Raw genomic sequence first — 13,471 nt, forward strand, 5'->3', positions numbered from 1 at the left:
GAGTGCTTCGGATCAGCGTGGAATCGCTCTAGGGGCAAGTCTCCGCGCCGCTGGATGCAGAAGATGGAACCGCTAGAGAAGCAGTCATGCTACAATAAATAATTCCTGCCGCTTCCAATCACTAGGTCTTTGGGACTTCTGTACTTTTAATTCTCATCACTACTACTACAAATAACCCTATTCATCATTGCACTAGAAGATAATGAAAGGGATTATTACCTGGGTTCTGATGAAACTGGCCTAGAGATGGGAAACCTTAGAAAACAGTGAATTAAAAAAAAAAAAAGAAAAGCAACTTCTGGCCTCCTCCAGAGAATCTTTTTTGTGTATTATTTATTATAGAAAACGTGAAAAAAAGAGTATGTTATATTGTGATTTGTAGGATAATTACATGCTTGTATATTGCTGCTCAGGATTCAATGTCCCAGAATTTGCTTTTAAAAGTGAACTCTTGGGACCAGCAAGTGGCTTGGTGGTTAAGGTGCTGGACACTCCCACATGGGTGACCACGGTTCGAGTCCCAGACCTGGCAGGTTGCTTTCTCACTCTTTCTCTCTCTCTGTCCTGCCTGGTCAAATGAAAATAAATGAATAAATAAATAAAATTAAATAAATAATTATAATTAAAAAAATGAACTCTAACACTGGATTATTTTACATTCTTCCGAAAATAAACTGATAATCAGCATTTACAAAAGGTGAATTTTGGACGCTAGAGGGCACTAGTATTTTAGATAAGAAAAGCAAAAGCATGCAAGTTGTCAACTTGGTTTCTGAGGTGGATTAAGGGATATTAGCAGCCAGCTCCAATTACAGCATTTCTGGAGAAATGATTAGACATGTATGACAGCTTGTATTTTCAGCTTGAATTTCATGCCAGAGGATAACGTCACCCCAGACTGTAAATTGTATTCAACATTATGTCAGGTTCACAATATTACCCTTGCTCTCTACTAGAAATAAGCCTTCATACATATTCTTGTTCCAGAAAAAATTTAGAGCAGACTTCATGATACATATAACATAGCACACACACACACAAATGATTATGTGGGGCCGAGTGCTAGCGCAGTGGTAAAGCACTACACTCTGAAGCTGGGAAGGTTCATGGTTCAAGTCTGGAGACTTCGCAGCTAGTGCTTGCTTACCCACCCATGATCTGGGGTGAATCATCATGCCAATACCCTGCTGGGGGTGTTGTCTTTCTGTCTCTATGTGTGTCTCACCCACGCAAGAAATAAATAACCTTTTTTAGAATTATTTATTTAATTTTATTCATGATTATTATTTTTATTTTTCAATTTACCAGAGAGAGAGAAGGAAAGTGAGAAAGCAAGCTGCCAGGTTCAGGACTAGAACCACGGTGTATCATGTGGGAGTCCAGAGCATTAACCACCATGCCACTGCTGGCTCTAAATAAATAACTTTTAAAAATGCATTGACTAAGGGGACCAACAGATAACATAATGGTTATGTGACTAGACTCCCACATAGTCAACTGCAGTTTGAGTCCCAGTCTCAGTGGCTTGAAATGCACACCAGGTAGGTGCATTTGTGCCCAAAATCCTGAGAGGAGAATGGAGGAAAAGGGATTGAAGCATGGCTATCTCCCCTGGGGGGTGATTTCTCACTTTCTGTCGCTTTATCTCTCTGACAAGCACATGTGCCCTATAGCAAAAAGCTCTCTAAAATGAATAAATAAATAAATAATTTTTAAAAATGCATTGACTAGGGGTCAGCATGTGGCATGGTGTTTAAAGTGCTTGACTCCCACACAGCCGCCTGCAGCTCAAGTCCTGGATCTGGTGGCTTGAAAATGGTGCCAAGGGGACCAGCAGGACTCCCATGTAGTCGACCGCGGTTCGAGTCCCGGACGCCGCAATCCTTTCTCCTCCATTCTCCTCTCGGGATCTTGGGCATGCATGCACACGCGCCAGGTGTGAGTTTTAAGCCACTGGGTCCGGGACGTGAACCGCGGTTGACTATATGGGAGTCCAGCGACATAGCCATTATGCTAACAGCTGGTCCTAGGTAGCATGGTAGTTAAGGTGGCTGGATCCCACATAGCTGGCTGTGCTTCAAGTCCTGGACCTAGAGGCTTGGAAAATCAGCCAGGTATGTGTGTGTGTGTGTGTCCCAAATCCTGATCAGGGAATGGAGGAGAAGGGATTCTGGAATGGCCATTCCTCCTAGGCAGGGATTTCTTGCTGTCTCTCTCTTTCTTTCCCTTTTTCTGCAATAACTGCACATGCCTGGTGGCAAATTAAAAAAAAAAAAAAAGAAAAGAATGAACAGAGCTTGATAATTGATTGTCCATGGAGATTTTGAGGGAGAACAGTGAAGGTAACTTTTGGATTTGGAGTTTGGGTTACGAGGTACCCTTCAACAAGGAAGGTGTAGAGTCCCAGATTTGATGGTACACCTAGTGAGTGAAGCTTAAGGTTTATTTAATTTGACATGGCCGTGAGATAGCAGCACAGAGATGTCCATGTTAGCCACATGTATCTGGAGTCCAGGACAGGCATTTACGCCAAAGAGAGAAATTTGGGCATCTTTAGCATGTATTTAGTTGACAACATAAAGTATATGAGGTCGGGGCGGGCAGGTGGTGTGGTGGTTGGGGCAGCTGGACTCCCACATGGCTGACCGGAGTTCGAGTCCCAAACCTGGCGGCTTACTTTCTCACTTTCCTTTTCTCTCTCTCTCTCTCTGGTCAACTTCAAATAATAATAATGACAATGATAAAATTAAATAATTCTTTTTTTAAAAAGTGTATGAGGTCATCTAAAGAGGTACAGAGCCAGATGTCTGGATGATGGAGCCTGAGTCTGCACCTAAGACTGAGCTGGGGCCGCCCCGCCAGGCCTGCTGAGCCTTGGGACTGGGATGCGCTGCGAGCATGCGTGCCCACCCTCGAGCATGCGACCTGTCTTGGCGGAGGGTGCAGAGGCGGCTTGGGCTGCGACCCCGGGCCCCTGCCCCTGCCCCGGCTGTAGGTGATCTTGTCCAGCCCATAGGCTATGTGGCTGAGTGGGCATTCTGAGTGCATCAGGTCCTCAGTGTGCCCCAAAAGTGAGTGGTGAGCGAGATGACTGATAAGGACTAGTCAACAAGATCAGAAGACTGCAGCTTGGACGGAGGAACTATGCCACATCCTACCCTAGGACGATAGGCAATCAGAGCACAGCAGTGGGGCCAGGTGGTGATGCAGAGGTGATGTAATTAAACCCACATGTGAAGGTACTGGTTTCTCATCCTGGGCCTTCCCTGAGCGTGCTGTTAACATGTGCTCCTACCTGTGATCCAGGCTGGCTGAAATGCCTGGATCAGGGCATAGGCACCCTTTTGGAGTTGCCTGTCTCTCTGTGTCTTTTTTCTCTCTGGAATAAATAAATAAACTATTAATAAACTGCACACCTACAAAGGATACAGAAGGAATTTCAGTGCTCTTTTTGAGCCTGTTCTCCTTAAGTATGAAATAGTTAAGATAGCATTAATCATTAGAGTGTGGGATGATTATATAAAACAACACGCAGCAGAGAAGGCTCTTAATTATTTCTTGATAAAGAGTTAATGATATGACTTTCACCCCCTCTGGGAAACTTGTTAAATCTGACATGAGGTCCCAAAATTTGCATTTCAGAAACAGCCATTTCCTATAAAAAATATTCAAATAGGGAAAAGAACAGAGGAGGGAAAAAAACAAAGGTAGCTAAGAAACACAAACACAAACAAGTCCCTGTGCCTGTCTGGTCTCCAGAATGGAAACTCATAGGAATCAACTGAACACCAATAAATGGACTACCTTTGCATGTTGTGGGGCCCTCAGGTGACCAGCAGCCTCTCAATGACCACCTGCCTCCTTGACCTGCTCATCCTAAGCATGACCAACCTCCTGTGGGGAAGCTGCTGTCATCACCAGCCTCTCTCCTTTGAGAACAATCCTCTTTTACTGTGGGCAGAGGGCAGAGGATTTCATGTAAATGGTTCAAGCTGGGCCCTTCTGGGCTGCACTGAGAACTGCAGGGAACATCTGGGGGGTCAAGAAATCACCCATTCTGCTCCCTCCAATAGCTGCTATTTTGTGGATCTCAGGAGTCCAGTGGCCTTAGCATGTGACACCTTCCCTCCCTACCAAACCTCCAAGACATTGGGAAGTTAAACCCTCATCCCTCTGACTAGCAGAAGTCATTGCCCACCACCTCTGCCCCCACCTCAGTGTGGTGGGACCGTAGGGATTCCTAGGAAAGGCAACAGGTCTAAGCTTGCATTTGTGGGTCAACTGTTGGTTCCAGGTGATGGCTCAAGTTGAGACTGGGTGGGAAGACAGTACTTAATGCCATTGTACTATAGGTCTGAGATGATTATAATGGCAAATTTTAAGTTATATATTTTCCACGTTTAAAAAGAACTTGGCTCTCTATATATGTCTATATGTTAATGACTATGAATAGAAAATTAATAAGCCAGAGCAACGAAACCCTGCTGTATGCTAACACACGGATGAGCCTCAAAACAAGCCAGACACAAGTGGCCATATATTGTAGAATTCTATTTACTTGAGGGGCCAGCAGGTGGCGTGGTGGTTAAAGGCGCTGGACTCCCACCTGGCCAACCAAGAATGGGAAGTGACTGTTTAGTGGGCACAGAATGTCCTTTTGATTTGATGAAAGGGTTCTAGAATTGGATCATGGCAGTGGTCCCACATCTTTGTGAATAGGCTATAAATCACTCAATTGTAGTTTTAAAGACATGAATTTTTTTGGTAACTAATTATATCTCAATTTTAAAAATTAGATGATGAATTTAAAAATATTAAAGTTAAAAAAATAAAAAAGAAGAGAGTAGAGACTGGCAGGTGACATGGTGGTGAAGGGTGCTAGACTCCCATATGGCTGACCACATTGAAGTCCCGGACCTGGTGGCTTGCTTTCTCACTTTCCTTCTCTCTCTCACACTCTGTCCCTCTCTGGTCAAGTTAAAGTAAATAATAAATAAATAAAGTTAAGGAAAAAGAAAAAGTACAGGGTGGTGGGCCAGCAGGTGGTGTAGAGGTTAAGGTGCTAGATTCCCACATGGCAGACTGTGCATTTCCAGTTTGGACCCGGTAGCTTGAAAAGCATATTGGGGTGCGTGCCCAAGATCCTGAGAGGAGAATGGAGGAGAAGGGATTGTGGCATGGCCATCCCCCCTGGGGGGGTGTGATTTCTCACTTTCTGTCTCTCTGTCTGTCTGGCGAGCACACACGCCCTATAGCAAAAACCTCTCCAAAAAAAGAAAAAAGAAAAGAAAAAGCACATTGGGTACATATGCATGTGTGTCCAAAATTCCAAGAGGAAAATGGAGAAGAGGGGATTGAGGCATGGCCATATACCTTGGTTGGGGGCGGGGGGCGATTTCTCACTTTCTCTCTTTCTCTTTCTCTCTGTGAGCTCACATGCACTGTTAGCAAGACTAAAAGAAAAAAAAATGTACAGGGTAAGAAGAAAAGTCTAACTCTGTGAGAACTTTGTGGAACACTTACATCTTTAAGGGCCGAAAAGAGGGGAAAAAAAAAAAACCTCCCAAAAAGGAGAGGTAGAGTAATAGGGGGTAATAGAAGACTCAGCAAAACTCGATGTTATGGAAGTCAGCAGACAAGAAGACTTACCAAAGGGAAGGAGGACTACAGAGAAATTTTAAAAAGGCAGGGACTGAAAATAATTTGGCAAGCACTTTTAGCAGAATGATTCTATGAGACTGATTCTAATAGAAGCAATGTTATAGGGGATTGAAGCGCCAATGGAGGTATTGAAAGGGAGACAAGAATATCTTTTTGAGATGGTTGATAGCGAGGTGAGGAAAAACACTTTATAAAGTCTTGATAAACATAATTTGTGATGAGTTACATACTTTCTTTTTTTCTTTTTTGGAGAGGTTTTTGTTATAGGGCGTGTGCTCGCCAGAGAGACAGAGAGAGACAGAGCGACAGAAAAAGAGAAATCACCTCCCGGGGGGATGGCCACGCCGCAATCCCTTCTCCTCCATTCCCCCCTCGGGATCTTGGGCATGTATGCACACGTGCACGGCGTGAGTTTAAGCCACCAGGTCCAGGACTCAAACCGCTGTTGACTACATGGGAGTCCAGCGACATAGCCATTACACTAACTGCTGGTCCCATGACTACATACTTTCTGTCATTTAGCATTACTTTCATGTGTTTTGTGTTGGTTACAATAAATTTGCATTACTTTCATATGTGGGTTTATGTTTATTGTTTCCTTTTTATATCTTAAGGGTTTAAATAACTGTGACAAATACCCTTATCTTACTTTTTCTTTACACTTCAGTTAATTGTTTAGGCTTGATTGCTAGAACTGGTATTACTGGATCAAGTAGCATAAATAGCTTTAAGGTACTTGTTAGACCCACAGAATAATTTTCTAGGAGGGATATACTATTTCTTATTTTCACATGCAGTGTAAGAGAGTACTAAGTTTATTGTATTCTAACCAGAATGGAGTTATATATATATATATATAGTAAGCATTATTTATTTATCTGTTTTTGTGGTGATTTTTCAAGCTGTCAGGTCCAGGACTCAAACCACAGGCAGCTGTATGGGAATCCAAGTGCTTTAACCACCATGCTACCCTCGGCCCTGAGTTTGATTCTCTTTAAAAACATCTTTGCATTCCCTGATAAGGCAAACCAGGGCACTTTAGAGAACTGGTTGACTCTAGGCCTGGTGCAGAGAAAGTTCAAGATGAGCCTGCTAGGCCAGAACATAAGGAAGTGCTCTCAACAAATTCGATATATAGAAAGAATGTGCCACAACATAGTAAAGGCCATATATGACAAATCAATAGGTAACATACCCAACAGTGAAAAGTTGGAAGGTTTTTCTCTAAGATCAGGAACGAGACAAGAATGTCAATTGTCACCACTTCTTTTCAACATAGTACCAGAAGTTTTAGCCAGAGCTATCAAGGAACAGAAAGGAATAGAAGTCATCCAAGTTGGAATGAAAGAAATTAAATTGTCCCTGTTTGCAGACCACGTGATCTAGACATGATTCTGAAAACTATGAAGACGCCAACAAAAACTGTTATAATAATTGAATTTAATAATGTTGTAGGATATAAAATAAAAAATCAGAACTAGCAAACTATCTAAAAAATAAATCAAGAAAACAATTCCACTTATGATAGCTACAGAACATTAATATACTGAGAGACAAATTCCAGGGTTTTTTTTTTCGATTAAAATCATGGTGGTGTGCATGTGACAGAGTGTGCAAGCAAGCATGCACCTTCAATAGGGTCTTATCACTCTGTTGTCCCCTCCAGCTTCTCAGGATCTTGGGTGCCATGGGTGTGCCTTGTGTGTTTTTCATGCTGACCTCGGAATCCAAACCCATATCCCCCCAAATGGCTTCCAGCCTTACAAGGCATTTGCATTATTACTGTACCACAGTGGCTGGGTCCTTAGGAATAAATTTAACCAATAAAGTAAAATACCTGTACACTGAAAACTATAAAATACTGAAAAATAAAAGAAGACACAAATAAATGGAAATATAGCCTATGTTTATGATCGAAATAATATTGTAAAATTGTCCGTACTACCCAAAACTGTCTATACATTCTATGTAATCCCTAATAACACTCCAATAACATTTTTAACAAAAACAGAAAAATAATCCTAAAACTCATATGGAACCAGAAAAGACCCTGATTAGCTAAAGCAACCTTGAGCAAAAAGAATAAAGCTGACACTATCATACTACTTGACATAAAAGTATGCAACAAAGCTATAGTAATCAAAACTGCATTGCACTGGCATAAAAAACAGATAAACAGACAATGGTGAGCCTAGAAATAAATACATATACATTTATAATCAATTGATTTTTGACAAAGGGCAAAGAACACACAACAGGGAAAGATGGTCTCTGCAATAAATCGTATTGGGACAACTGGATATGCAGAAGAATGGAATTAGACCTTTATCTCACACTACAAACCAAAAATCATCTTGAAATGAACTAAAGACTTAGATATGGGGCCAGCAGGTGGTGTGGTGGTTAAGGGTGCTGGACTCTCACATGGCCGACCATGGGTCCCAGAACTGGCAACTTGCTTTCTCACTTTCCTCTCTGTCTCTCATTTTGTCCCTCTCTGGTCAAATAATAAATAAATAAAGTTAAATAAAATAATTCTTGAAAAAAGAGACTTAGATGTAAAACCTGAAAATGCAACTACTAGGAGAAAATAATAAGAAAAAATCTCTATGACATTGGTCTGGACAACGATTTTTTTTTTTTTTTTGGAGGGTTTTTTTTTTTTCCTCTATAGGGCGCATGCGCTCGCCAGACAGACAGAGAGAGACATAGAGACAGAAAGCGAGAAATCACCCCCCAGGGGGGATGGTCACACCGCAATCCCTTCTCCTCCATTCTCCTCTTGGGATCTTGGGCCCGCATGCACACCCGCCTGGCGTGAGTTTTCAGCCACCGGGTTCGGGACATGAACCGTGGTCGACTACGTGGGAGTCCAGCAACATAACCATTACGTTTAACTGCTGGTTCCCTGGACAATGATTTTTATATGTGACTCCAAAAAACACAGGCAACAAAAGCAAAAAGATGAATTGAATTACATTAAACTAAAGTGCCTTTGCACTTTTAGGGAAACATGAAGAATTATGAATGGGGACCAGCAGTTAGCCTAATGGCTATGTCGCTGGACTCCTACGTAGTTGACGGCAATTCAAGTCCCGGACCCGGTGGCTTAAAACTCACGCTGGGCGTGTGTGCGTGCGTGCCCAAGATCCCGAGAGGAGAATAGAGGAGAAGGGATTGTGGTGTGGCCATTCCCCCTGGGGGGTGATTTCTCGCTTTCTGTCTCTCTGTCTCTCTCTGTCTGTCTGGCGAGCGCATGTGCCCTATAGCGAAAACCTCTCCAAAAAAAAGAATTATGAATGAAGATATGGGGCGCTGGATTTCCACATGGCCGACTGCAGTTGGAGTGCTGGACTTGGCAGCTTGCTTTCTCACTTTCCCTTTCTCTTCTCTCTCTGTCTCTTTCTGGTCAAATTAAAAATAATAATAATAACAAATGGAATTAAATAAATAAATATTTCTTAAAAAAAAAGAATGAAGATATGTATGTAATGGGGGAAAATATTTACATACCATAGATCTGATAAGGGGTTAGTATTCAAAATGTAAATATAAGGAGCTCAAACAACTCAATAATAAGAAAGGAAATGACCGAATTAAAAATGAGTAATTGATCCCAAGAGACATTCTTTAAAGAAAAACATACAAATGGCCAACATGTATATGAAAAAAATGCTCAACATCACTAATCATCAGAGAAATGTAAATTAAAACTACAGTGAGCAGGACCAGTAGATGGCATAATGGTTATGTCACTGGACTCCAACATAATTGACTATGGTTCAAGTCCTGGATCCAGCAGCTTAAAACTCATGCTGGATGTATGTGCATGAATGCCCAAAATCCTGAGAGGAGAATGGAGGAGAAGGGATTGTGGTATGGCCATCCCCACTGGGGGGTGATTTCTTGCTTCCTGTCTCTCTGGCAAGCACATGTGCCCTATAGCAAAAATCTTTCTTAAAAAAACAAAACAAAAAACAAAACAAAACAAAACAAAAACCCAAACCAAAAAATCCTCACAGTTGTTAGAATGGTTATTACCAAAAGATAAAAAAGAGAATAAGGTTTTGAGATTATGTATACAAAAGGGAAACAGCATAATGTCGGTGAGAATGTAAATCAGTACAGATATTATGGAAAATACTATGGAGAGTTCTCAGAAAATTAAAAATACAATTACTATATGATGCTGCATTTCTACTCTTGGGTATATACAAAGAGGAAAAAAAAAAGAAATCAGTATGTGGAAATGATATTTGTGCTCCTATGTGATTGCAATATTATTCAGAACAGTCAAATTATTTTTAAACTACAATTCCTGATTTACATATAATTATTTTGCATCTTTATGGGAATGGTATGTTTTTTCAAAGTATGTATATAGTATATACTAATCAAATCAAGGATATACATATATTTACAATCTTCATCATTTTTTATGCTATGTATATTCAAAATTTGTTCTACTGGTTTGTTTGAAAGTATATGTTAAAGGGACCTGCAGATGGCAAAATGGTTATGTCACTGAACTCCCACATAGCAAACCATGGTTCAAGTCCTAGACCCAGTGGCTTAAAACTCACATTGGGTACATGTGTGTGCATGCACAAATCCAGAAAGAAGAATGAAGGAGAAGGGATTGTGGTGTGGCCATCCCCTCTACGGGATGATTTCTCACTCTGTCTCTCCAGTGAGCACACATGCCCTATTGCCAAAATCTCTCTTAAAAAATAAAGAGTAGGGATCAGCAGTTAGCGTAATGGCTGTGTCGCTGGACTCCCATGTAGTTGACTGCGGTTTGCATCCTGGCCTGGGTGGCTTAAAAGTCACGCCAGGCGCGTGTGTGTGCGTGCCCAAGATCCTGAGAGGAGAACGGAGGAGAAGGGAGCACAAAAATCTCTTAAAAGTTATTTATTCAAGATAGAGTGCATGTGTGTGCACAGGAGAGTAAGAAAATGAGAGAGAGGCATCTTTCAATGGGTCTGGACACACTAAGATCCTCTTTCTCTAGTTCTCCAGTGCACTGGATCTGGGTGCTTACACATATGTTCAGAGTGTTTCAGGCTGATTGGACCAGGGACTTGAACAGTGGTCACCATGTGTAATCTGGTTTTGCTTGAGCAGCACACCACCACTGTGCCACAGATCTGGCCTATTTTCACAATTAAAATAATTTGGGGCCAGCAGGTGGCATGCTGGTTAAGGTGGTGAACTCCCACATAGTTGACTGCATTTTGAGTCCAAGACCTGATGGCTTGTTTTATTACTTTCCCCCTCTCTCTCTGGTGAGTGAGTACATGTGTCCTATAGCAAATTAAAATAATAATAAATAAAATAAAGTAAATAATTCTAAAAAAAAAATAAATCAAAAGCTTGTTTACAAGGAGTCCAAAAAATTGAAAGAAAATGTGTATTCTGAAAAAAAAACGTCTGGGTTTCAGGTTTTTTTTTTTTTGGACTTAAATAAATTTGTACTTTAATTCCATTTTGCTATCAACTGTTTGAAGTCTTCTTGTATTTTGGTCAGAGAGGAAGAGAGAGAGAAAGACTGATTTTGACAATGTCTCATCATATTGGGATCCTTCTGCCTCAGCCTAAGCCTCCCAGCTACGTAGAACTACAGGCATGTGCCACCTTTCCTGGCCTGATTAGGTTGAGCTGGAACCAAACCTGGGCCTCTGTGACTTCGGTCTCTGAATAGCAGTATCTTAGCAGTGTGCGCGACTACAGCTGAGCCCATTTTCACAGTTTTATCTCTTATTTCATGCCTACTTAACTGAACACACAGTGCTTCAAATGAGTGATTCAGAAAATATTTATTGAATGGATACTTCCCTTTAGTATACATGGAGGTTCTGTATACACTAGAGTCTTCTCAGCTGGGTTATTCTATTTGCATCATCTATGGGCCTATTTTACTTTATTGTAGGTTTATGAGATGTTAACAGCTGGTGGGCTAATTATGAGGAATGACTTTTCTTAGTCTTCTTGTTGTTTATAAGGAAGGCAGAGACTTTAGCACATTTATGAGGTGAGGAGGCAGAGTTATTGGAAAGGGAGAGGCTGAATCTTCCAGAAAAGATAGGAGCAGATGCATTTGGTCCACAAGGATTTAGTTGGGCCAGGATCACCCTTTTTCCCAGAGTTGGAAGAGGGAAGTGGGTCAGGGCAGATGTGGATGCAGGTCTATGTGGTGGAAGTGGTGAGGTTGTTAAGGCTCATATTCAAATAACATGGGCTTTTGGGACCAGCAGTTAGAGTAATGGCTATGTCGCTGGACTCCCATGTAGTTGACCGCGGTTCGAGTCCTGGACCCGGTGGCTTAAAGGGGACCAGCAGTTAGCGTAATGGCTATGTCACTGGACTCCCAAGTAGTCAACCGCGGTTTGTGTCCCGGACCCAGTGGCTTAAAACTCACGCCAGGCGTGTGTGCGTGCGTGCACAAGATCCTGAGAGGAGAATGGAGAAGGGATTGTGGCGTGGCCATCCCCCCTGGGGGGTGATTTCTCGCTTTCTATCTCTCTGTCTCTCTCTATCTGTCTGGCGAGTGCATGCACCCTATAGCAAAAACCTCTCCAAAAAAATAATAAATAAATAACATGGGCTTTTCACTAGCGTAAAGAATCTCTCCTGCAAATAATAGCCAAGGTAATGGAGGTGGGAAGGAGAGAGTAGTGTGGCATAGCAGTAATGAAGAATGGGAGAGGAAGCTGACTACTGTCTCCTAGAATGATTGCTGAGGGGCTCAGTTAAGCATGATGACTGGGATTTGTACTGGCCAGAGATTTGTACTAGCACTGACCTACAGATTTTGGTGATACTCTAACTACAGCAGCTGAAAATATCAGTTCCAGAAAAATTAGGTAGGGATTTGCCAAACTCTTGAGGAAAAGGACCCGCAGAATTCAATTAAAATAGAACCTCCTTTTAGGTTTTATTTTCTTTGTATCCTTCCCTGCCAAGCGTCAAAATTGTGGTCAGTAGATTTTGGCATGTTTTCTGCAGTTAACTCTTAGCGGGACAAATGTGACAGATCACGCGCTAGCCCGATTGAGCAAGACGGAGCTTTATTTGTATCAGTGTATCTGCAAGACGAAACCTGAATGGAAAAATTACACAGCCCACATCACCTATAATGCAGGTTGGGCACTGTGCCAGTTGCTTTAGGTGCATTGTTTTACTTAATTCTCAAAGTATCTACGAAGTGGGTACTACTAGTAACTCCATTTTACACACCAGAGGGGTCAGGCGTAAAGACATTAGCAATTTGTTTAAGGTCAGATGCCGTTATTGGCGGAGTCCTGCCAAGTCTGACAGTTCTCACTCTAAACCCTTGCTCTATATACTAGTGAATGTCAGTCCGCGAAACGCTAAGGGCGGTAACAAGTTGTGAGTGCCCACAATATCGAACACTTACGGTAACCGCGGGCCAGTCCGCGCCCATCCCGTGCCCACGGCAGCAAGTACCCATCCGGTGACCCCGCTCGCGTGATGCTCACGCGCGCGCTGGTCCTGGATTCCTCTTGGAAGGCTGAGGCGGCCTAATCGCCAAGTTTTCGAGGACGACTCTCTCTGGGCTGGACTCCTTTTGCCTGAGCATCTGATCCGAGACGGACCAGCGGGCGGGGAGCAGGGGGCGGAGCCAACCTCTGAGAAAGATTGCGGATTGGATAGGACTAGAGGCAGGGGGCGGAGCCTTGGGGGGAAGCAGGCATCCGCGTCAACCAAGTAAGCAGCTTCGCTTCCTGCCTCCACCGCGGGCGGCCCGGGTGTCCCGACTCAACACTGTGGGGCCGGCTTCCTGGGCCTC

The sequence above is a fragment of the Tupaia chinensis genome, unplaced genomic scaffold (genome assembly GCF_000334495.1).
Source record: "Tupaia chinensis unplaced genomic scaffold, TupChi_1.0 Scaffold000018_1, whole genome shotgun sequence".
Lineage (NCBI taxonomy): Eukaryota > Metazoa > Chordata > Mammalia > Scandentia > Tupaiidae > Tupaia > Tupaia belangeri.